Source organism: Miniopterus schreibersii (genome assembly GCF_964146895.1).
Source record: "Miniopterus schreibersii genome assembly, chromosome: 19".
NCBI lineage: Eukaryota > Metazoa > Chordata > Mammalia > Chiroptera > Miniopteridae > Miniopterus > Miniopterus schreibersii.
The window spans coordinates 7,025,796-7,050,924 of NC_138119.1; positions in this window are offsets into that span (position 1 = coordinate 7,025,796).

The window sequence follows — 25,129 nt, forward strand, 5'->3', positions numbered from 1 at the left end:
TGTGGTTTGCGGTATAGACTTTTACCTTTTTCATAATTTTTGCCCTATTCCCTCCCAACCTTTCACTCCAGACCTCTTGCTTTTTTAATGTCAACAAGTCAGAAGGGGACTCAATACCTTCTTTGGGTCCTGGGGTTCAGAAGGGTCGCTCGACGGGATATTCTGAGAGAAACACTTGACCATTAAGGGGTGTTTGCTTTTCTGCCTTTTTTCTCATTTTAATTTACTAGATAGAAAGCACATTAAAATCAGTATTAAAGATGATTTTTCTGCATTCAAATCGAAACCCTAATCCCCAACATTGGGCCTTCGTGGGCTATCCGCCACTAGTATCATGTCCATATATCCCTGATTATCAGGGACTTTCTAGATTTCAAATATCTAGATTCTTTTCTATGAAAATAGTTCCAGAAATTCCTGTTAACTTGGTGCCTACAGTATGTCTCACAAAATATCTCCTATTCTTGGTCACAGGACAAAAATCCCAGGTCAAACTAGATGTCCTCACTGGGAGTTTAGAGAATGTGGCCTCCAGAGCCCCAGGTTTTAAAAGAGGCGTAATTGGAGGAGCCTGGAGAATGCAAATTGCTGTAAGAAAATGGCTACAACTGGCTGCAGGCTCTCCCATCTTCGTAATGAAGTCTCCGTATCTGTAATTATTGACTCCTAATGTTTTCTGACCAAGACCATTACTCTATAATGATCACAGTCTTCCCCAGACGTAGAATCATCCCAAGGAAGCCTGGGATCCAATAGAAGAAAGGTAGTATTTTCTAATGATAATAATCGTCTCTGTGCTGCTCATTCATAATTAGTCCATTCACAGTTATCATCTTAGAATAATGTATTCTCGTAAATCTATCGGTATATATAGGTATATTACTATTTCCATTTTATAGATGGACAAAGCAGAAGCTCAGAGATGTCCAGCGTCCTGTCCCAATCAATACTCTGCCCCTTTTATGTAAAAAAGTATAAAGTGGCATTGTATTATCTCTCACTAAGCATCTATAAAGGTTAGCCAGATTAATCTACCATGAGCGATCCACAAGCACTGAGTAAGCATGGGTGTGTGTACATAAATGGACAGCCACATACCAAATAGCTATTAGCCTAGATGTATTTGAAGAAGGCTGCTCAAGGAAGAATTTTTAAAGCTAAGCTCCAGAAGTAAAGGCTTCTATGCAACAGTCCTATTAATATTCTACAAAACCATTTAAAATCGATTAGGTCACTATAACACACCACTCCAGATACAGAGGAAACTAAGAAGGTAGAAATGCTTATGGCTCCCCAGGTGAAGGGCCCAGGCAATTGGGGAGGCAAATAGTGAACATTGTTTTAGGATTTCCATGTAGTCACAAATATATCTACACAAAGAAACATGAAATCACAGGGAAGTTTTTGTTGTCTGAATTGTCTGAATAATTATCTCTAAGTTAATTTTGTTGTGTGTGTGTGTGTATAAGATAGATGTAGAATCGAAAATGATTTGAAGAATTTCAATTTAAAAAAATCCCTTTCCCATAATTAGTCCTAAGGATGGCATTTTTTCAGAATAGAAGTGCATCTGATGTTCTTGTAGGTGGAGGGCAAGGGGAGAGGAGAAACCTACTTTCCGGGAAGTCAGCAGCAGTGATGAGTATCAGTAAGAATCAATGGAACACACTGCCCTCTCTTTGCCCCCTGTTCTCGCCCCTCATTTTCAAGATCTTGAACCTACTGTTAAGTAAGAAACCCTTCCCTTTCTTCAAAAAGTTTCTTCCAAGGGTGTCTGCTTTGGCTCGGCCCTGTTCTTCCAACACCCATTCCTCGTGCATGAAATTCAGGACTGTTTGCATTTCAAATTCCAGGGTTGGCCTGGTGGTGATGAAGGCCTTGTTGCATTTTTCTGTTTGCTTGTTTGTTTTTATCATTAAGATTAGTTTGTATCTTGTGCAAACATTCTTCTCATTCATTAAAAGCAATGTAATTGACTGTTTGGGGATGGAATGTCTGCAGTTCCCCAAATGTATGACCTGTTTGCATCTCCAGAAGCCAGGAAGCTGAATCAGCCTCTCCTGGCTGGTGAGTTACCTGCTCCCATTGCTCTTGGCCTGGGTCTGTTACCAGGAGCGAGATCATCTTCAGGCTTCAAACATTCCGTCCTTAATCCCACATAGCATTGATTAAAATAATCAAAGTGACTTTATTAAGCAACTACTAAGCTACCTCATGAATATTGCCAATGACATCAACTTTTTCTCTAGAGGGAAATATTAGTATTTCCCTTAGGACTCTGGAACAATTTTTTTCTCCTTTGTGAACAATTCACAAAGTAAGGATAGCCTGTACACTTGATCTCCTAAACAAGAGTATATCTTCAGGAAACTGCTGAGTGTTTATACTTAGGTAATAGAAAGATATTTGAGAAGTAGAAGAAGCCTCACACCCCTGAGGAATTGATTAAATGGGACAAAGACAACATAAAGGTGTCCAGTGAACAAGTACATATGGAATTCTAGAAACTCTGGAAGGCAGGACGCACCTGAGGAGCCCTCTAGACCAGGGGTCAACAGACTTTCTCTGTAAAAGGTTAGACACTAAGTTTTTTAGGTTTTGTGGGCCACATAGTCTTCGTTGCAACTATTCAACTTGCTTTCTTCCTGCAAAAGTAGCCATGGACAATGATGCGTATGATTGTGTTCCAATAAAACTTTATTTATAAAAATAGGCTGTGGGCCAGTTTGGCCTGTGGGCTATGGATTGCTGATGCCTATTCTAGACCAAACTCCTCCCAATGCAGAAATCTCTTTCATAGCACCCAGGCCATTCTATATTTGGGCAACTCTGATACCTGGAGGTTTTCCTTATACAAAGCTATACACTGTGTCTCTCTGAAACTCCCACCCACTGTTATCACCACATCTCCGACCTGGACCAGGGCAGTAGCCTCCTGACTGATCTCCCTGGTTTTACCTTTGCCCTTTCTACAATCTAAGCTCTGTCCAGCAGCCACTTGAATATTTCTTACAAAATATAAGTCAAATCATGTTCTTCAGCTCTAGGACCTTCAATGGTTACCTATAACATTTAGAGTAAGTCAAGATGCCTTATCTTGGCCCATAAGGCCCTTGATACCTAGTTCATGATCATGTCTCCAAACTTATTCCCTAGTACTTACTGATCTGTGGCTTCGCAGTGCCTTCCAAATATGTGTGTGCATTTCTACCTCAGGGCCTTTGCACTTATTTCCATTTCTGCCTGGAATTTCTTCTCCCATCTGCAGGGCTTGCTCCCTCCCTCCATTCAGGTCTCTGCTCAAATGTCACCATCTCAGAGAAGCCCTTTCCAACTGCTTTATTGGTCATGCTTTATGCTTTACTTTAATTTTTTAACCCCTGTTTTATTTTATTTCCGAACACCTAGCACTACCTAACATTTTATTGTAAATCTGTGTGTGTGAATCTGTTATATTTGCTCCCCCACCGCATGTCAGTTTTGCATTAGTGGGAATCCACGTGCCTGGCCCCCTGTTATGTCCCCAGTGCTTAGACCAGTGACTGGTGCAGAGCAGGTGTTCACTAAATATTTTCAAATATGTGATAAATGTAGCTTTGCCCTCTGCAGCTTCCAAAAATACACACGGCCCACATTTACACACGACGGCAAACTCTACATTCCCCCTGAACCTCCTAGTGTCCGGGGCTCTGTGGCTCTCACATCTGTGACACTGTGCGTTATTCCCTCGGCCCCACATGGCTCATGCTCCTTAGTATTGACCTTGGCTCTTGCCTGCACTTGCCCATCAGGTTGCCTCCATCTGCCCCTCGCACTCTGCGTATCTACTTTCCCAGGTCCAGTCTGACTTTGGGGGACCTTTGTTCCCCGACGTTTGCCCAGGCACTTGGGAAAGGGAACCAGACACCTAGCGTGTGGGTATTTGTCAATCCTTTTGGCTGCTCAGCATCTGAACCCCTTCTCGCGTTAGAGGAATCCCCCCACCTTGTGAGAAAGAGGCCTCTGTTCATCACAGAATCTGAAACTTCCATATACGTTCCTGGCATCGGCGAGAGAGCTGTTACAGGATCTGGCTTCACCAGTCAGATACTCTATTGCCAACCTTTGCAGCAGAAATTAGTGAGGCTAAGAAGCAGTGACTGCCCCAGGTCCCCTCTGATGACACTGTGACAGGGCAGCCGTGACAACCCATTTCAGGGGCAGCGAAGGCAGAGACTCTAGTGTGCCCAGCACTTAACTTCTGACTCACTGCACGATCTGCTTGCGTGTTACGTTTATTGCTTAATGTGCTGGAAGGTTAGCTCCGTCAGGGCAGGGATCCTTTCTTTTGTCCGCGGTGTGTCCCAAGAATCTAGAGCAGGAACTCAGTGAATATCTGTGAATGAACGCACACCGAGATGACATTCTTTAACCTATCAGACTGACAAAAACAAGTAAGTCTGATAACTCAAGGTTTACCGGTGAAAGCAGGGAAATAAACATTTACACATTGGTGGTGAGACTGTAAACAGCCTCAGCCATCTTCTAGACCTCCAATTTAATATAGTTCTACCTCCAGGAATTTATCCTACATGTATTCACCAAGATCTTACTTCAAAGATGCTCACTCCAGCGTCAATTGCAACAGCCAAATGTTGAAAATAACCTAAATGTCAATCAATAGGGTACTGGTTCAATACGTTACTATATATTCAAAGAGGAGAGCTGTGTGCATTGACATGGAAAGTTTTGCAAGACCCAGAACAGCCTGATATCAATAGTATCTAGTAGGAGTTTGCAAAGACTTTAATTTAAAAAATTCAGAAGGGTATGAACCAGAAACTTTTTACCGTGGTTGCTCTGGGGCAGCGGGGGAGTTCGAGATCGGCGGGAAGGGGGAGCTCTTGGGAGCAGATGTAGAAACCGAAGGCGGCTGCTAGGAGCTTAAATCATACCTATCCTGTGCCTTCCATTTTACCTTCTCTTCAATAAGCTACATGTATTTTTAGAGAAATATCTATTTCATCACACATCTTGACTTTGTATTTGTGAGTGCTGTTCAGTAAGTCTCGGTAACGACAATTTCTTTGCCAACTTTATTTCATGATCCAGGCCGTGAACTTTTTTTGTCTACGTTACTGACGAAAGGAATATGAATTATGGATATTTTCTAACCTGACTGGACAATGGGGCAATCTCTACTAATTCAGCCAAGGCTTTAAAATGTGTCAAATATCATTATGACCACCTTCAACCAGAAATCCATGTCTGTCGAATGGAATCATGATGTCTTAAAAACTCTGTCAGACACACTATTCTTAGTTGATAAGGGGTTTTTTTTGGTGTGTGTTTTTTTCTTTCTCCCAAGCAGGGGAAAACATTGCCCAGTTACTTGTTAAGAATTGATGGCTGAAAGCATTGTATCCCAAACATGTGTTGGCCTCTATCCAACTTCCTCCTGAAAGAGCAGGAATCACTTCATGGAAGTTTAGATGAGATAGCAGTTTAGGTGTCCGAGGGAAAATCGAGGGGCACATATTGTTTTCACTGAAGCAAAACAAAAGAATTGTTAAAGGCTCGGCTTAAATCAAGCTGTTTTCTTGATGTCAACTCTCAAAATGAATCAGCTAATAAGGCCTCTTCGGTAAGTCGACATAAGCAACACATGATCTCTGGTGTGTTTGGTATGAAAAGTAATTGTTGCCTAAATTGAGGGTGGGGAGGGGGGTAGAAAACATGTGCAGAAAAGGCTTGAAATAGTAAATCTGTTACAACCAGACCAACAAAACCCAGTTATTAAGGGGTGTCTTGTCAGAGACTGAATATACGAAAGAACCGTGGTCCAACTATATATAAAAATAGCGCTCTGACCCACCACGGGCCCTGGAAGGTTACCTACCCCTTATCTGCAGTAAACAACCTGGGAAGCCAGCCAGCTAGACAGCAGACTCGCAGAAGGCCAGGTTACTATCTCCGCTAACAATCTAGGAAGGTAAAGAATAACTTTTATAACAATCAGCCCCAAGTGGCCAGGACATGATTTATACCTCACAGCTCCCATAATTTTTGTCTTCGCTTCCAACTTGGGACCAACCAGAGAAAGTCCAACATGCTCCCCTAACCAAGCACACAGGGGCCCCCCTATAGTTAGCCTCCCTGCAGCTTCCCCAGAACAACGGCCTCCAGTCAGGCCCCAAAGCCTCCCTTTCTCCCGATGCAGAGCCTCCCACTCCTCCGCCCGCTCTGAGTCTCTGCCCAGACGCACAGTAAACTAAGAATAAATAGCCTTTGCTTTTCTCATGTGGTTGGTCTTCATTTATTTCCACACCTGAGAACATAGAAATAATGGTAGGACTCTGGGTTTTAATAGTATCAACAACGTAAGATATTTTGCCGTTGATATCAGTAGCAGTTGTGCCTGATAAAAACAAAGCTACAGGCCATGTCCACATGACAAGAGCACAGAGCAGGTGGGTGCGGGGAGGGCGTAAGCAAGGAGGGGAGAATTTGGGTAAAAAGTAGCCACGTGGGAAGGGGAACCAAATACATGACTTCTCTTCCCAACCACATTTCTCTTCTTCCCTTGAGATCACGTCGCACGCGCATCCCTGTGAGCGACAAGAAGGCCGTGACCGTGGACCGTGTCCTTAGCCCCCGCCTCCCTCTCTTCCTTTCACTTCCCCCTGTTGCCTTGTTTTCTTCAGCCAGCTGGATATAAAGCTTTTGCTTAGAGCAAAAAAGCAGGTTCCCTAAGCCTCGGGACCAGCTGCATAATTTGCAGGGCCTCGTGCAAAATGAAAATGCGAGGCCCCTGGTTCAATGTATTAGGAATTTCTGGACAGTGAGGGCGGAGTTTAAACCCTCCTGCGGGCAGGGCCCTGTGGGTCCCGCAGGTCGCACACTTGCCCGTGAAGCCAGCGCTGCCAGGCCCAAAGGCAAACACATTTTGGGAAACATTTCCCCCTTTCTCTCCTTCATTTTCTCTTTGCATTGCTAAGGGCACAACCTCTGAAAAATGCCACCCTTTTCTTAACAATAAAACAGAAAGAAGAGCAGGATTTTGTCCTGAATTCCTCCACCCCAGTTAACCCAGGGCTGCATTTTGCAGGACCTGTGCTCCGAGGAAGGCAGGATGGTGTCTCCATGATCCCTCTGGTCTTCACTTACTGCACTTTGTCAACTCTCAGACCCGGGATCCCAAGACCCCTGGGGCCACCCACTGGGCTTTTCTAGGAGGCTGGGAGGCTACTGCATTCCTTCTCGGGGAAAAGCAGGAATCTGTCGGTGACAGATAAAAATGAGGTACTGGACATTTGTAAACTGGGTTAAATGAATCTTTAGATAGTCCATTATTTACTAGAAGTAATAAGAGCGCACACTGAATAGCAAGTGGCCATGGATATTTAACCGCCACATCCCATTTTATGTGCAGCGTTTACAGCTGTTACAATGCACCATGAAGAAGGTACAGTGGGAAAGCTCTGCAGGCAAAGAGGAAATTCTTTTTCTCTTTTTACTCTAAAGGGTCAGCTATATATATATTTTTAATCTTCACCCAAGGATATATTTTTATTGATTTTGAGAGAGAGAGAGAAAGGGAGAGAGAAAAACATCAATGTGAGAGAGAAACATTGATTGATCGCCCCCTGCACACGCCCAGCCAGGGATTAAACCTGCAACCTGGGTATGTGCCATGACTAGGAATCGAACCCACAGCCTTTTGGTGAACCGGACGACCATCCAACCAACTGAGGGACCCAGCCAGGGCAGCTATTTATTTTTTAATTAAAAAAAAAAGCCCATGTTGTCCCATCATTTCAAAATACCAGTCTTCAGCGACTGAGACCAGATGATGCCTGTAAATATTATTATCAGACAAAAACAATCCATTATTCATACTCCTCTGGAAAATTTATTGGCCTAAAGTTTAGGGTGGAGAATTTTATAGAAGACCTGCAAGCATTCAGAACAGGATTTAAACTAGGGCTGCATTCTATAAAACTGAACTAAAATGTTATGTTCAGTTACACAATACCCTTGAACTCCAACCTGACTTTTCTACCATCACAACCCTTGGGATCCGTGAGGTTTGTGGTCGAAGGAAGTTAGGGCCTTTTTGTACTTATTTTATCTTTGTTTCGGGTCTGAGGCCTCCAGAGGCCAAGGCACTCATAGGACAAGTCGCCACGTCTGGTTATGTTTTCCTCTGGGCACGTGTTCACGCATTCATTCAGAACCAAGTTCAAGTCTTCTGCAAGACTCTTAAAGGAACTAGCAGAGTGAAAAGAGCAAGGATGTCCTGAGAGTCTTATGACCTTGAAAAAACATCACAGCCTGTCTGAGCCTCAGTTTTTCTCATCTATGAAGCTGGAAAGTAGTAGGGTCGTTGGAAGGATTCAACCAGAAAAACAGAGGCCTGGCCTATGCTGGGTAGTCATAGGAGTCAGTTGCCTTTCCTGTCTCTCCCCACTCCCATCTAGTCCCGATCTAATCATGCTGTGGCCCTTCACTTCGGCCAGGCTGTGACTTACCATCCCCTGGACGCTGTTACACAATCCTGCCTTTTCTTAAATGTCTTCATCTGGAGTCCCCTCGCTGGCTCCCCTCACTTAGCTAAATCCTACCTCTCCGTGAAGATCCATCTCAGGTCTCACTGCTTCTCTGTAGCCTCCCAAGACCCTTGCCCCTGGGTTCCTGAAGCATTGGGGTCCCTGTCATAGAGTCAGTCCTCCCACTGTCATTAAGCTTTTCCTGCTTGTCTGATCTTCCCCAAGGTGCTGTCAACTGCTTGGGGGCAAGGACGGGCCCTTCCTTCCCTTGGATCCCCCGCAGAGATGATTACAGTGTGACACCCCTGACAAGTGCTCGATAATTACACGCTGGGTGTGTGAATGAGGGCTGCATCATATTGCATTTGGTTAAATTATACGTGTACGCCTGGAGCTGGAGATGTAAGAAAATGACACCGTTTCTCCCCCTCCTGATGCAGATTGCTTTTTAAAATATTATCTGCCCGACTTTTTTGTTTACACATGGTATTTCTTCCCCAATATTTCAATACACCACTTAAAATTTGACCTGAAGGAAAGTATTAAAGTGTGTGTGCTTGAAATGGGAGGAAAGAAGCTCCAGCGATGACTAATGTCTTCAATTTATAGGAGATCCAATTGGGAGAAGACCGTGCTTTTTCATAAGGTTGCATAACTGCTGACATTCTCCGCCACGGGACGTGCTTGGGAGGAGTGTGGCCCTTCATTAGATGAGGAGGAGTGTGACGATCCAAGGCCCGGCCTTCCTCCACACACCCCTCACCCACCACAGAAGGCGCTCAAGTAGTTGTCGGCTTGAATGGTCTCTTCTTGGAGACCGTTTGATGGTGGACAGAGTAGATCCGAACAGTCTTGATAAAAAGCTTTGGGGTTTTTGTGGGTTTTTTTTTTTTTTTTTTTTTAAGGGAAAGCAAAAGTTTATTGAAGGAGAGGAGAGACAAAACCACCAGCTGCAGCGAGAGAGGTCCCAAACAGGTAGCCCAAAATGCTTCGTTTTAATTCTAGACATCGAACCCTTGTTAACTATGGTCGGTATTGCCAACTATCTAGTATTAGCATCAAGAGTGATTAACGGAGGCCCTGGCTGGGTAGCTCAGTTGGTTAGAGTGTTGTTCCAATACCCCAAGGTTGCAGGTTCGATCCCTGGTCAGGGCACATACAAGAGCCAACAGATGAATGCATGAATAAGTGGACAGCAAATCGATGTTTCTCTCTCTCTCTCTCTGTCTCTTCCTCTCCCCCTCTCTCAAATCAACTTTTAAAAATTGTGATTAGAGGAAATGATTGAAAGGTGATGCCTATTTCTACTCCCACTGTTCTGGATTAAGTGCCAATGAAGGGGGGAAAGGGGGACATCTGTAATACTTTCAACAATAAAGAGAAATTAAAAACACACACACAAAACAAAGAGGCCTGTATATTGCCCACTTCCTAACACTTTTGGAGGTGGAATAGTGACGAATAGTCCTCCGAAGGATCGTGGCCCCTAGAACCCCGGTTCACTGGTTGACTGCCGTCAACGTGCTAGGAGGTCAGGCCAAGGGGACAGTGGGTAAGCTGGCGACTGTCTCCGGCTTATGCTGCACCTTGGCCGCCTTTCCTGCTCTCGTAGCTGAGGATGTAAAATCTGGGCCAGGCCAAGCTGTTGTTTGAGCTGAACTTAAGAAGGAACTGAACAGATTCTCCTTAAATACACAAAAGTAGCACTCTTTAAAATTTAATAATCATCAGTCCAGTGGAAAAGTTAAAATCCTGGTTGTGCAACAATTCAAATTTTTATTTTTAAGTGTGCAAAAAAAAGTTAAAGGGCAAGACTATCTGACTGTGTTATCTATGTCATCAGCCTCATAAGAACAGATTTTAAATTCTAAACTCTTGTTTTGTGTCTTACCTCAAGGATTCGTTCATGGGGCTTCTGAAGTAGATGTGAGACTTAAGATCTATAAAACGTTCTGAATCGATCAGTAGAAGCAAAAAAATGGTTTTCCAGGATGGGAATGAATTCTGACATTTTAATTACAGGCTCAGTGGAAAGTTCAGGAGTCTTATGTGAGCTTTAAAACTTATTATTATGTTGTCCTTATGAATTAATGACTATAAAAGAAATCAGTTTGAGTGGCGATGGTGAATTACAGGGAAAAACTCGTGGAACCCAGTACATTTCCTGATGTACTGAGAGCTTCATCATAATTTGCTTGATTAAAAAACCTCACACAGTGGAAAAATGCAGCCATACATTTTTTAATGGATTATATAAATACATGGCAGCTTTTGCTTAGCAATTTAGAAGAGGCTCATCATAACACCATTTGCAATATCAAAAAAAATTGAAGCAATCTAAGTGTTTAACAATATGGGAATGAATATCTAAATTATAGTATCTTCAATGCGTGGATCATGCAATTATTAACAATTATAAATATAAAGATTATCTCGCAGATTTAAAAATATAAATGATGTAAGGTTTTGTATTTTATAGACTCAAACATTTATGAATGCTATGATTACAAGCATGTAAAAATAGGCCCAAGAGAAAATAATGAGAGGGAATGTACAGAAATGATTATATAGAATCTATGTTTTTGGTTTTTTAAAATATGTCTTCATTGATTTTAGAGAGAGGAAGGGAGAGGGAGAGAGAGAGATAGAAACATCAATGATGAGAGTCATTGATCGGCTGCCTCCTGCAGGCCCCCCACTGGGGATCGAGCCACAACCCGGGCACGTGCCCGGACCCGGTATCGAACCAGCGACCTCTTGGTTCACAGAACGACGCTCGATCCACTTTGCCACACCAGCTGGGCTTGTGTTCATTTTAAAATTATTCAATGGCCAGTATAAAGGAAAACATTAATAATTTAATAGGGAAATTTGCTTCTAACCTGTGCTGGGAATGACATTTAAATTGCTGCATACTCTGTGATTACTCAGAGATAATTAGTCCTCTAAATATTACTATAATGAAAACCAGGGTTTAATGAACCATACAAATTAAAACCAAACACAATCTTTTTTTTTTTTTTTTTTTTTTTTTACTGAATGTTTAAGTTCAACATCGAAATTGTTTAACAATCGGCTGGAATTTAAGAAAATAGTTTAGGGCAAGCCAGCCGTGAAAATGTGAAGCGAAGTTAAATGGATTCATAGGAACTTTTAACAACAGTCATAGAAAGGGGTTGATCAGCCGAGATCGGAGGGGAAGATAGATTTCACCTTTGCTGTCCCAATTGCTATTTTAAGGATTTAATATTAAGGACCATTTTGTACTCTTTGATGATATGCTTGGTAATAAAGTACAGAGCTACAAGCTCTTTGAAGGAAGAGACAGGAGCGTCTGTGCGTGTGTTCATACCTGTATCGCCAGCACCAAGCACAGTGCCTGGCACCTGGTAGATAACCAATAAAGTCTAATGAATAAATACCTGGGTGGTTGAACAGGTATATTAAAAACGAAAGTACAGATACAGTGCTTGAAGAGAGGTCATCTGTGGACTTAACCTTGGCTGTTAAGTCCTGTTTTCAGTGACTTGAATAGAGACATATGAGACATACTAAACAAATACTTCAGATAATGCGAAGTTGGTGGGACTGGTCGATGACATCGAGATGCTAAGTCATCTAAAGCTTGGAAATTTGAGTTAAAGCCTGAATGATGAAATTTGAAAGCAATTAATGCCAAGTCCTCCATTTAAGTTTTTTTGAAAAATTAATTTCATAGGTACAGGACGACAGATACTGAACTTGGTGGTAACTTGTGTATAAGAAGTAGGGAATTCATGTGACCACAAACGGAACCAGAGCCAACAGTGCTTTTTTAGATATTGGACTAAAGAACACGTAACAAAATTTATCATCTTAACCAGTACAAATCACTAGGACTTTTTCATTTTGCAACACTGAAGCTCTATACCCATTGAACAAACTCCCTACTTCCCTCTCCAGCACCTGGCAACCACCATTCTGCTGTTTCTATGAACTTGACTCCTCTAGACACCTCATATAAGTGGAATCACACAGTATCTTCTTGTGACTGGCTATTTCATTCAGCATAATGTCCTCCAGATTCATCCATGTGGCCTCACCCATTCTTGACAGGTTTAAATGAAATAATGTAATTACAGTGTATGAAACATGATAAGCCTGGCTGTTATTATCGAATATTGATTTATTTAAGAGTTTCTGTTCCCTGTGGCTACCCCAAGTTTTAGAATTAATTTAAGAGAACAAGAGTTGAACTTTGAGAAGCTGATAGGTCTAATTTGACTTGTTTCTAGACGTGATGGGAAGGATTTTGCAGAAACCTCTCCCAGAAAGTCTGTTCAAATGTTACTTGCTCTGGAAACTTAACCGAAGCTCTCCACAGCTTGGTTAGGGCTGTGACCTCATAATGTCCTGGCTTGATGGATCCTCTATTTAGCACTCTCACAGGCATGTCTCTAGCTTGTGTCTGCCCTTATCCTGGAAATTGCAATTCATTTTTCCTCTGGGCCTTGGTCTCCCCCGGCACATAGTCTTGGTGAGACTGTTAGTGAAGCTCCCTGGCCAAGAGATGGTCATGTAGCCCACGGTGACCAATCAGACTCTTCTGCAATTTGCACCTAGTGTGAGTGACGGACAAGATATTGGGAAAAGCTGGAGCTGATTTTTCCAACCGTGGAGCCTTGAAGAGGTTCTGCATTCTTTCCTGTCCTCTAGATCCTGGAGCTAGTTAAGATTCTGTTGTTTGGAGGACCTGGTTCTTCATCTTTTTCGTGAGTTTTAAGAGCTGCCTCATATCTTTCTCCAAAACATTTTTTTTTAAACACTTGGGGCAGCAGATTAGCATGTGTTGCTTGCTGGATTCAGCACTCGTGACTCTGTAGGGTTTACTTGTCTATCTTCCCTGGCACCATATGCTCCTTGGGAAGAGAAACTGTGACCACTGCAACATCGCATTGCCAGTGCAGTGACCACAAAGTTGTTTAGTCAGGAGCAGAAATCATTCCTAATCTTGTATTTGTAACAGGACATTCTATGCTCAGCTATTTTTTTTTAGGTCATCTTCATGATACTTAAAATTGTTGGGACAATTAAAAAACGTTTAAGAGTGTGTGACTTGCCCAGCCCCAGATTCTCTCTTCCCATCTCATACACAAGTCCTCCGCTAGGCATATTCAGAGAGTAGCAAAAGTCACCAATGGAGCAGTTACGAAGCCTATGAGGTCCTTACGTTAGCTGTCCATGGTCTTTGGCTTTCTACAGGCTTTTGTTTTTTTAGGGGAGGGCCTCTCTTCTTCCTTCCCGACAGTCAGCCAAAGCCAAGTGAATGTCTCTCCTGTGATGGCCGCTCTTTCCAATCTAAAGAAGCTATTTGTTCTTATTATGAAATCCAATGAACAGTCCAGCTTCGCCTTGCTACAGAGGGTAATGAAGACCTCTGTGGGGGGTGTCGCCCAGTCTTAGTCAGAGGAAGACCCCACTGGAGGCACTATTTCCCAGTGAATGTCAGGTCCACCTGTTCATTCATTCATTCATCCATTCATTCAACAAATATTTACTGAGAATCCACATTGTTCCCACACTCTGTGCTAGACACTAGGAATGAAATGTTGAACAAAAATGGAACAGGGGTATGTATACCTCTCATGGAGTTGGCCGTCCTGTCAGAGACAAAGGACAGTTATAAGCTGTATTAAGGCCTATAAAGGAAATGCACCCAGTGCTGCGAGAGCATTTGAAAAGGTGACTCCTCCTAGTTTGGGCAGTCAAGGAATGTACGTCCAAGAAAGAGACTCTGAATATGCTCACCTCCAGATGCCTGGGTTCCGGGGCCTCCTAGGGTAACAGAGGCCTCCGTGACCTTAAGCACATCACAAGCCCATCTTGACCTCACTGACTTCATCTAAAAAATGAGAGTGTTAGACTAGGTGATCTCTAGGTCATTTGCATGTCTAATATAGCTCTTTAAAATTATTGTTCTTATTGGCAGCTTTATTGAGGTATACGTTACATGCTGTCAAGTTCACTCATTTTAAGTGTTACGATTAAGTGACCTTTAGTATTTTTTTGTTAAGACTGGATTTTTAGGTAGTAGGGTTTGCTAATTTTTAAAAGAAATCTAAAGCTTCACAGAGCTGAAAAGAGGAACACCTTTGATATTTGGTAACTACGCTGATTCAGATGCAGCATCTGAATCATTTGCAGCTTTCTTTACCTCCTCAATTTAATTGCAAACACCTTCAACAGAGTGATAGCAAACTAATTAGCAATTCCTTTTCCTTAAAACATGCGCCTCATCAAGGAAGGTAATCATTCTTGATTAAACAACCAGAGTTATCAAATGTAAATTCGCAATTGATTACAGGAAAAAAATATCGAGTGTGCTCTTCCTCTTAACAACGGTAAGCATTATTTCTTTTCCACTTGGCTATATTTAGTTTATCAAGTTAATTTAGGCGGATCCATCTCTCTTGATGGTGTGCTCCCTAGGAATGCCTATGTTATTTCCCGGAAGAACCATCCCTGTGCAAATAAATTATCCAGATGCAAAGTATGCATATGAGACAAAGACATCTGGCGGTTGCCCAAATATTTAAATAATTTGGATGCCACTGAGCTGCAATCGTTCATCTTTCAAATCCTTCAGGGAGTCGTCAGGTCATGGGGAATGACAGCTACACCTAAAAGACACAAAGCCGTCTCATCTTAGAAAACAGTTCATTCTTTCCTCCATTCATTCATTCATCTAGTAAAAAATAGAAGTAATTAAAACCTACTATGCTCCAAAAACCAGCCAAAGTCTCAGGACTCGAACAGTGGACAAGACACAGTTCCTGAGCTTGGGGGCAGGCGGGAGGCACAGGCCGAGGGGGAAGACAGGCAACTGCAAACGGGCAGGAGTGGGCCACCAGGGGGACTGAGCACAGTGGGCCTGCCAGTTATGACATTGTTGGGGGTGGGGGTGGGGGTTAGGGAGCCAGGACGAGCAGCCTGAGTTTGGTCCTTCGGAGTTAGGTAGACAAAGCAGAGGAAGCAAAGGTCTACAGGTGCAGGGGTCCAGAGGCGAGAAAAGTCATGTCTTTGGGAAAGACCTATAAGAAGCTCAGCAGGTCTAGAAAAGGAGCGAAAGGAGAAAATGGTGAGAAGAGAGTCTGGGATATTAAAGAAAGGACCATTTTATGAAGAACAGCGTGCACCTTCTGAAAAAAATTGCCTATTATTCTGAAAACTATGAAGACCTACTGTAAGGTCCGTTTTAATGGATTTCTTATTATACATGGAGATTAAATTTGCCTTTTCCCTCCCATATGCATTATACTGATTGCAAACTGGATCCAGCTCTGTTTTGGCAAATGCTGGGCAAAGACAGAACATGCTGGCAGCTAAATAGTCTTCATTCTCGAAGTTACACTTAACCTTGGTTTATATAAATAGAAGATACAGGAGTGAGGACAGCGAGTAACCCCCGAACTCGAAGTTGCCTCCTGACAGGGGAGAGGAAAATGCGACACGATCAGATCCACGTGCGTCAATCCTGAACCGGAGCCGAAGCTGCCGCGCAGGTGAGAGTCCCTGGCCAGACGCGGCCCATATGCCGGCGACAGGAGGAGACACGTGACAGAGGGCCCCCGTCTTCCATTCCCGGTGGGCAGCTGTATTTTGGGAAAACACGAATTCTCGTCCCAGTGGCCAGAACGTGTTGTCAAAACAGCACGACTGTGCTCGGAGGCAGCACAGACGGCCAGGGGAGCGCGCTGTGAGAGGGGAGCACGCGGGCGCGGAGCCACGGCGTTCGCAGCAGGTGCACCCGGACGGGAACCCTGATCCGGCCACGTGCTGTCACTTTCCCCCTCGTTCCTCACGTCTGGTGTGTGTCCCCCGCCCGCCCCCGGTGCTGTGGAGTGAAAAACAAGCTGTCTTCCCATCAGATTCTAGAAGAAGTGGGACTTTTAAAAAAGCAGCTGATGACACAGAGCCTTTGATCATAGATAGAGATAAACAGTTTATTATTTGAATTGAACGAGACATTTCCTGAGCACAGAGCGCGCACCTTTACACGCGAGTGACGGCTATCGCAGCGAGGTTTCAGAATGTCATCGTGGCTGCAGTGGTCCGAGAAAGACGGTCTAGGAAAGCATCCTGTCTGATTTCTCCAAAAAACAGCCCAGTGTGTAGATGGGTGATGATAGATGATAGAGATAGATAGATGATTGATAGGTAGATGATAGATAGATAGATATAGATAGATAGATATTGACTCAGTACCATGTAATAAATGCCTGTGTTCAAGGGAACACTGAAGGCAATTAAGCAACAAACAGGTGAGCTCCAGTAGGGCAGCAACCATCTCCTATTGTCAATTAGGCTTTGAAAAGGCTAAGCCAGGCATCTATAGAACCTGATGAGAAGTTGGTAAAGTGAAGGGAACCTGGACTGAGATCATACAGAACTACAGATGGAGATTGAGTAGGAAGAGGTAGAACTGGGGAGGGATGTGCCCCGCACTGGGGAGGCATAAACACCAAAGCTGAGATCATTGAAAGGGTGTGTGGGACCTGGGGAAAGGCTGCTGTTAATGTAGGGAAATTTAGTCTGAGACTAACCCGTCTTAAGGTTTCCAGCGAGCTTGTTTGTACTTACAAAATTCCTTCCTCTGGAGGTAGGCAGGAGCCACGACCTGGTGGCTGAGTCACCATTTTGTCCGGTTCGGGCCCTACCTTTGTGGAGTCCCCTCTCTAGATTCACTATTCTACCCCCCAGTCTACTCCTTTCAGTTCTCTAAGGCTGTTATAGGTTTTGTAGGTTGTTCCACTTCTCCTGTAAACGAGGTCAGACATAGAAGCAACTAAACACCCCAACAACATGAGAAGGTAGAAAAGAAGTGGCCCCCAGAAAAACAGGTCAGCGGACAACAGACACCAAGAGGTAATAGATATTTGCTGTAGAACCAGGTCATCCGCGAGAGCCTATGTCAAGCCAACGGGAAGGAAACTTGGTAAGTTCACTCCCACTCCCCGGCACCCATGAATGATGCAGGGCCCTTGACATCCCAGAACCGTCCAAAGCGTGAACCCTGGATCCGGGTGCATGCTGTTGTGACTCGCATCAGTATAAAGAAAGGGACAAGAAAATAGTTTTCTGTATATTTTAATTAGCAGGAATGAAACACATTTCATGTGGCAAGCACTGTGTTATGCTCCAGTTATAGATATTGGTAAGTAAGAAATTGCCATTCTCGGTAGCTCCCATTCTGGGGGACTTCCTTGGCAAATGCTTAGCCAGGGCAGGAAAAAAAACACAGCACAAATATATGCAAAGGTACCTAAAAAGCATCAGAAAGAAGGCTATTAAAAAGCATGAATCCCTTGAAGACCCAGGCTCTGCATCAAAATGGCTCGCTTAGAAGCAGAAATGTTTTTAATGTAAGGAAATTACCTACAAGGAAAGCCGCTTTTTAAGTGATACAAGTGTGTTTTAATGTAAGGAAAACCACGCACAGCTTATTGAAAACAGCAGCTATTTGGCATTTCAATAACAATGTTAGAATACATAAAGTCCTTTCCTTAGGGGCCAGAACAATGGAAAAATTACCATTCCCTGTACCGAACACAGCCGCTGTTCTAGAGCCCATCCCAGAGCGCAGGGCCAGCAACCGCAGCAAGTTCAAGTGTCTGAGGTCAGCCCTCAGTTGTAGCCTTGTCCCCTGTCCAGCTGACAGGGGAGGAAGGGAGGAAAATGAGGGGAAGGTGGTGAGACTTCGCAGCTCATCCTGCTCTTCAGAAGTGCTCTCTCCGCCCCACCAAGGGCCCACTCTGCCGAGGACTCAGGAGGCACAGACAGGGAGAAGGCCTTGGGGAAACAAACAGCCGGTCTTTCTGTCCGTCCCTCACTGGGGTCCTGTCCACGCCTCACCGGGGTCAGGCTCCATGGCATCCTGACGTTCTGATGGTCCCGTCCGTACATCTTCCCCATGGTCATTGCTCTTTCCATCCCAGGGAGACTCTGCTCCTTCATTCTACCTCTACGCTGCAAATCGTGTAACATCTGTGACTGGGGTCCTCAGGAACATAAGGCTTGAGATGCAGCATTTTACTTAACAGCAAACTCCATGAGAGCACAGAGTTTTTGAATTTCAGGAGCTATCAGCGATGAATGGGCCCTTCAATAATGAATTGGACCCAATGCATATGTCTAGATGCATATGCACAAAATGCAGTTCTTGAAGTGTTTCCTTTGGGAGCAAAATATTAGTTAACCAATGCTATCGGTGTTTGCAAATCAATGGCAAGGATTCAAATCTATCTTTTCAGAGTAGTGGGAAAGGGTAAACTGGTAATAACCAGCAAAGTTCCTTATAGAATTATTAAAATTCATCAGGAAGACACTTCACAACGAGAATCCGAGCTGACCTCCCCAAAGGCAGTAAAACAATTAAATTCTTGTAAATATTTAAGAATAGCTAGTCCCGGTCCTCATGACTATTCAGCAAGGGCGGTCTGCCACCAAGAAAACAAAGACGGGTTGGAGAATGCTATGGCCTGGTTTGCCGCTCTTCAGTTTTAGGATTACATCAATTTTTTAAATGGCATCTCCCTTTGTTCGCATTCAAAAGAAGTCAGCAGCCAAATTCTACTTTAAAAAAAGCAAGAGAACTGGAACTGCTCAGATATTCTCTCAAAGGGGTGCACACAGGCTGCAGCCTCGTTATATTCAATCCAACAAAACACAGGTCTCCCCGGAGGGCAGTGCCGCTTAGAACTCTCCGCTGTGATAACAGGACACAGCCTTTCCTGAGAAAAGCATAAACATAGAGATGGCTTGTATTTTGAGGGAATCACAATGCAGACGATGTGGATTTCTATTACCCCGGCTCTTTTGTGGCTGTCTGTAAAAAGTACCATATTCTTTAAAATTTTTTAAATTATACAATGTTGCCAAAGCCTTTTGTTTTCTTGACTTCCCCATGTCCTGTCTTTATTTTTTTTTATTTATCTTTATTGTTGAGAGTATTACAGTTGTCCCCTCCCCCCCCGCTGACCCCTGTCCATTTCCTTGTCCATTTCTCTGAACACCGAGTGCGGCGATACGCGCACTGCAGGCCAGAGGCAGGAAAATAAGATTATTCCAAAGAGCTGTCATTTTGCAAAAATATTAGATTTATAGAAAAGTTGCAAAGAGTTCCTATATGCCCTTCGCCCAGTATCCCCTTCCATTTCCTTGATATATTTGTTAAAACTAGCAAACTAACATGGACACATTACTATTAAGGAAACTCCAGGCTTTGCTTGGGTTTTGCCAGTTTTCCCATTGATGTCGTCTTTCCAATTCAGGGTCCAGTCCGGAACACCACGTCGCACTCGGTTGTCGGGTCTCCGTAGTCTCTCATTGCGACAATCTCTCGTCCTTTCCTTGTCTTTCACGCCCTTGACAGTTTTGAGGAGTGTTGGCCGGGTATTTTGTAGAGTGTGTCCCTCGGTTTGGGTTTGGCTGCTGTTTTTCTTATGGTACAACTGGTGGCGTGGGTTAAGGCGGTGTTTGCCGGGTCCTCCACTGTGACGCGACTCTTTTTCTTTCCCCACACTGTCCTTTAAACGCAAGTCATTAAGTCCAGCCCTCACCCACGAGGCGGAGGGGGCGGTTTGCTTTAAAACGTCTTATCTGCAAAAACCTGAATGTACAATAAAGCTCCCGTCTTTCATTCAAATTCGATCCAATACACTTTTAGGATAAAGTGAAGAGAAATATTTTGGAGATTTATACAGCAACAACTGTAATCCCCAGAAGTAACTATGGGTATTACCATCGGATGGAAAGACACAAACCTTAATCCTTGTAATGATTATAGATACTAGGAGGTGGCTATCTTGATCTTTCCTGAGTTGTTATTAAAACGACTGCGTATTTTTCTAAGCTCTTTTTTAACATCCGATGAAATCCCTGGATGAATTTTCTTCCGAGGCTAAACATGCTACAATGCAAATTGTACACGAGCTGGAAATCTATCTTCCTATAATTGTACTCTGGGGTCACACAACATTCAAGTGCGCGCTGCCAAGATGCTGTCTGTCTGCAGAATCGTAAACGCTCAAATGAATTACTCTCTTTCAGTGGTCATGTATTTTATACATTTTCTCACCGGCGTCCATCTTACTAAGTAGCTCGCCGCCTTACATGTAAGGGCGTTAGAGTTCATCATTTTCATTGCAATCTCTTGTGCCATGCTACGTTTTAAAGTGTTTTTGTTTTCAGTGACCGGTTTGGTTTTTCCCTGGCTTTCCTTAACCTCTGAGCACTATTTTAGTTGGCACCACGAACAGAGCACACAACAAGATGAAAATGGGTCCTTTTTAATTAAAGGAATTATGTGGCCACCTTGCCAGTCTCTAAGCAAGGTCTTGAATGAGGCACATTTTCCTAATTTGCTGATTTATATCTATCTTTGTCCTGATGAAATTATGTCACTGTGAAGAGAGAGGCGCAGTCGTTACAAAGGCCTATCCACAGGATCACATTTTCTTCTAAGGTTTTATTTACCTATTTTTCCAACATTCATTAAATATCTTAAGACCATATGCTAGATGTTGTGGGGAAAACAGACAAGGAGCTTTCTTCCTAGTAGAGAAACTCAAATGCATACAAAATGTTAAAAATGGACATAAGGTAGGCAACGTGAAGCAACGTAGGAGAGGTACAAATAAAATGTAAAGCAATGAGGAGCCACAGAAGGTTTCTGAGCAGGATTACGGCAAGACCAGGGAAGTAATGCAGAAAAAGTTAGTTTTGTAGTATCGCGCTGGGTAAATTATAGTGGTAAAAAGGAGGGGAAGGAGGGTGGATAAGGGAGAGATCAGGCCAAGGGATGAACAGGAAACTTTTAATATTGAAGAGGTTTTGTTAGCTAGAGTACTGACAACAGAAATCAAGTAAAGAAGTAGATCCAAGAAACCCTGCAGGGGTGGAACAAATAGGTCACGGCTACTGATCGAATATGGGGAACGAGGGATGGAAAGAATTCAAATAAAACGTTGATTTTTCAAAACAGGAAAATGCGGTACCAGCAATAGAAATATAGAAGGAGCATTTTCTATTTTTCCTTACTTATACCTTTCCCCCACAGTGTATTCTCTGGGCGTTGAAAGCTAGCCGACCGCGTTAGAAGATGCCCTTATCTTTATGTTTCTCTTGTGAGTCACTCATTAAAGCAGCCGCTATTCCTTTCTGGGATAAGTCGCAGTATAAATAAATGAATATGCATTCATTATGTGATTATATAATTGTGCTTCCTTCTCAGCAAATGTCTCAAGGTAATAATGTAACGGCTTCTGTTCAGAACTCAAATCCAGGGTATTCTGAAAGGGATACTGGCGAGCTTTTTTGTTCTATTTTATGACATCTCACCTTAGCAATAAGGAGTAGCTTTCTACAGAAAAGGGCTCTCTCGTTTCATTTGGAATCACGTGAACCCATAGCTATTCTGTTTTCCCTGACATAGGCATTGGCATTTTTCAGTTACCAAACCACTGTTGATACATAGCCCTTTAAAATCAAATGGCTTCTCATTTCTGTGTTAACATTATATGAACTTTTCAATCATAACAACAATCATAACTAATCATAACAACACAAGCACCACGAACTTAGTGAGTGTTTCTGTCCAAGGCATTGTTCCAGCTGTCTTTCACATATAATCCCCCGAATAGGTGCTATGAGAATCCCATTGTGCAGGAAACACACAGAGAGGTAATGTGCACAAGGTTGTTACAGGGCGAGGAACTGCAGGGACCTGGAGTTGAACTCGCGGCCTGGTTCCAGAGCCCTGTGCTGGGCGGCTCTGCCTGCAACCACGGCGTCTGCGTGAAACAGCCTCATTAGTCCAGCCGCATGCCTAGTGGGCTACAGCCATATATCTCAGATTTCCTGACGTTGAGTCTATTTTAATAGAAGAAAAAAAAAAGAAAAAATCTGAGATGCCCATTGGCATTCTCAGAAGCCTTAATCATCAAGAGTCTGCAGAAACATAATTCCTTACCCACCAAGACATTTGATTTGGTGATTTTAAAATATTCACTTCCCGTGGATAGCTGCAGGAAAGAAGAGTTTATATTTAAGCTGAAAGTAGTTAAAAGAGAAGGGAAGATAAATGGAGTCAAGTTGATTTTTAGTTGATAAACCATGTCTGAGAGTTAGAAAGGTAAATCCAACGTCTGAGTTTCATTATGATGGGGTGCAGGGTGGCGGGGGGGTTGGGTTGGGGGGTGAGTGCATGGCTTTGGACCCGGAAACTGGAGGGTCAGAGGAGCAGGCTCTGTGCAGACACTGATCTTCCTAGAGCCTTTTTGGGTGAGATATTGACAGTTCTCCTCGTGGATGCCTAGGAGAAACATAAATCTTTTATTTAATTCAAAGATATGAAAGGGCTGAGTTATTTCTGAAGATACTGAAGCCTGAAAGTACATTTCATCAGGCACTCATTCACCAAATGCCTTTATGGAGAGCATCTTCATAAATCACATATGCCGAAAAGATTACCCATCGCATCTCCCAAATTCGTCAAGGAGATGGGTCGTCAATCATGGGACCTTTACGCTTTTAACTCACTTTGAACTGAGTTTGGGCCATGAAATCAAGCAAGGTTCTCTCTCCTTCCTTCCCTCCCTCCCCCCCCCCCACACACACACACAGTCTTTCTGCACCTTGGGCAATATTAGGTAACCTAAGACAAGATGATTTTCCCAGGGGAACAGTATAAGATAAAATTTTTTAACCCTCCTTTTATTTGGATTGAAAATATCCACTGTATTCAATAGGACACCCTGCAAGCTTCCTAAAAGCTAAACAACTTTAAATGCAAATTATACTTTCTTGAATACACTCACAAATATATGTACACACACATACACACACACACAGTTGAACAGAAATGAATTTCCTTGCCTTTTAAATCTTAAACAGGATAGGTAAAAAAAAAAAAGCATTGACTGCTACTCTGGGATCAGTCCTACTTAGAGACACCTAATATTCTGGAGTTTTGTTTAAAGGTCACATTATTTTGAAAGTAGGAGATTCTCCATCTCAAGCTGTTGAAGGATTTCACCCCAAATAAATTCTCTCCAAGTTCCCAAATCTGCTTTCCTCTGCAACTTTCAAAGAGGAGGCCATGGAGGAGTGGCAGAGGAGGGGCACATATATTGTGGAAATTGCTTCAAAGGAGGTGGAATCAAGAAGAATTAACTTAAATAACCAATGAACTGTGTCTCAGAGTCTCATCCTAGGGACAGTTAGTGGATCTCACAAGCTGGTCCCTGCATCACCTAGGAACTTGCTAGAAATTAACATTCTCAAGATGCCCCAGGTTTTCTGAATCAGGAGATCTAGGATTGGGGCCCAGCAACCTGCTCTTTAGCAACCCGGCCAGGTGATTCTGCTTAGTGCTGAAGTTTTGGAACCACCAGACCAGACTCACCTAGAGCAGAAGTACCTGGGGCGCTTGTTTGATTAAAATTGCTTGTTAAAGGGCCCTCCCCCACGCCAGAGTCTCTAACGGTGAAACCCTGGAAGTCGTGACTTCAACAAGCTTTCCAGGTGATGCCAGTGCAGGCACAGGTGAGGGCCATTGAACCAGGAGGTAAAAGTGGTTGGCGATGGAAAGGAAGCGGCCAGAGATGGCTTCCTCCCAGCGACTCCACGGGGTGGCCAGCGGGCTGGCTGGAGAGTCGCACCCGCCTGGGTCTGGACTCCAGGTAGGCCTGCTACTGCTTATGTGACCTTCACACTTTCTCCACCTCAGCTTCCCCATCTGTAAAATGGGCGTAAGAATGCCCAGCCTCATCCATTTCGAGAGGATTCAATAAAGGGGGGCGTATACTCTGCATAGTGTCACTTTCACAGACAATAATCCCTTTCTTCTCAATACTTTCCTCTTTTAAAGATATTCTAACCCATTTTTGTCACGGTGCCTGGCGCTTTGCTTGGTAATAGTTTGCTGAACAAACACAAGTCCAATGCCAAAAAAAAAGAAAAATTGGGTTAGAGTCCTAGCTCCACTACTTATTAGCTAGGAGACCGTGAGTGAGTTGAGTCCGTGTGTCAACATCCTCATGTAGAAAATTCGGATAAAAATAGCGTTTACCTTCTAGGCTGATACTGGGCGTGAACTGAATTAACACTCGTAAAGCTCTTAAACAGCGTCCTCGGGAATGCTAATTCTCAAACGTTACCAAAAGAGAAAAATTTCGCACCAATATACTTAGACACTTCAGAAGGGTTTAACTCGCGAAGAAATGATGTAATCTAGCCATTCATTTCCCCACGAGCATCCATGTAGAGAGGTGCAGGCTCTGTGTGAGGCCTTGGGGACCCCCAGGCCCTGTTCTCATGGAGCAGGTGGGTAGAGGGAGACATTAATCACATAATCATGCAAATGAGAACAAAGTGACAAAAATGGGAACCGGGAGCTTAGGTGAGAAGAGCTGCATGGCTGGGGCTCGGGGGTGACAGGGAGGAAGGTGGAACCAGGTAAGCGAAGGGCTGCGGGAAGAGCGGAGGCCAGAGCCAGCAGGGGAACCCCACATCTGGGTGCATTTCCAGGAGCAATGGGAAACCATTTAAGAGCCTGAGCCAGA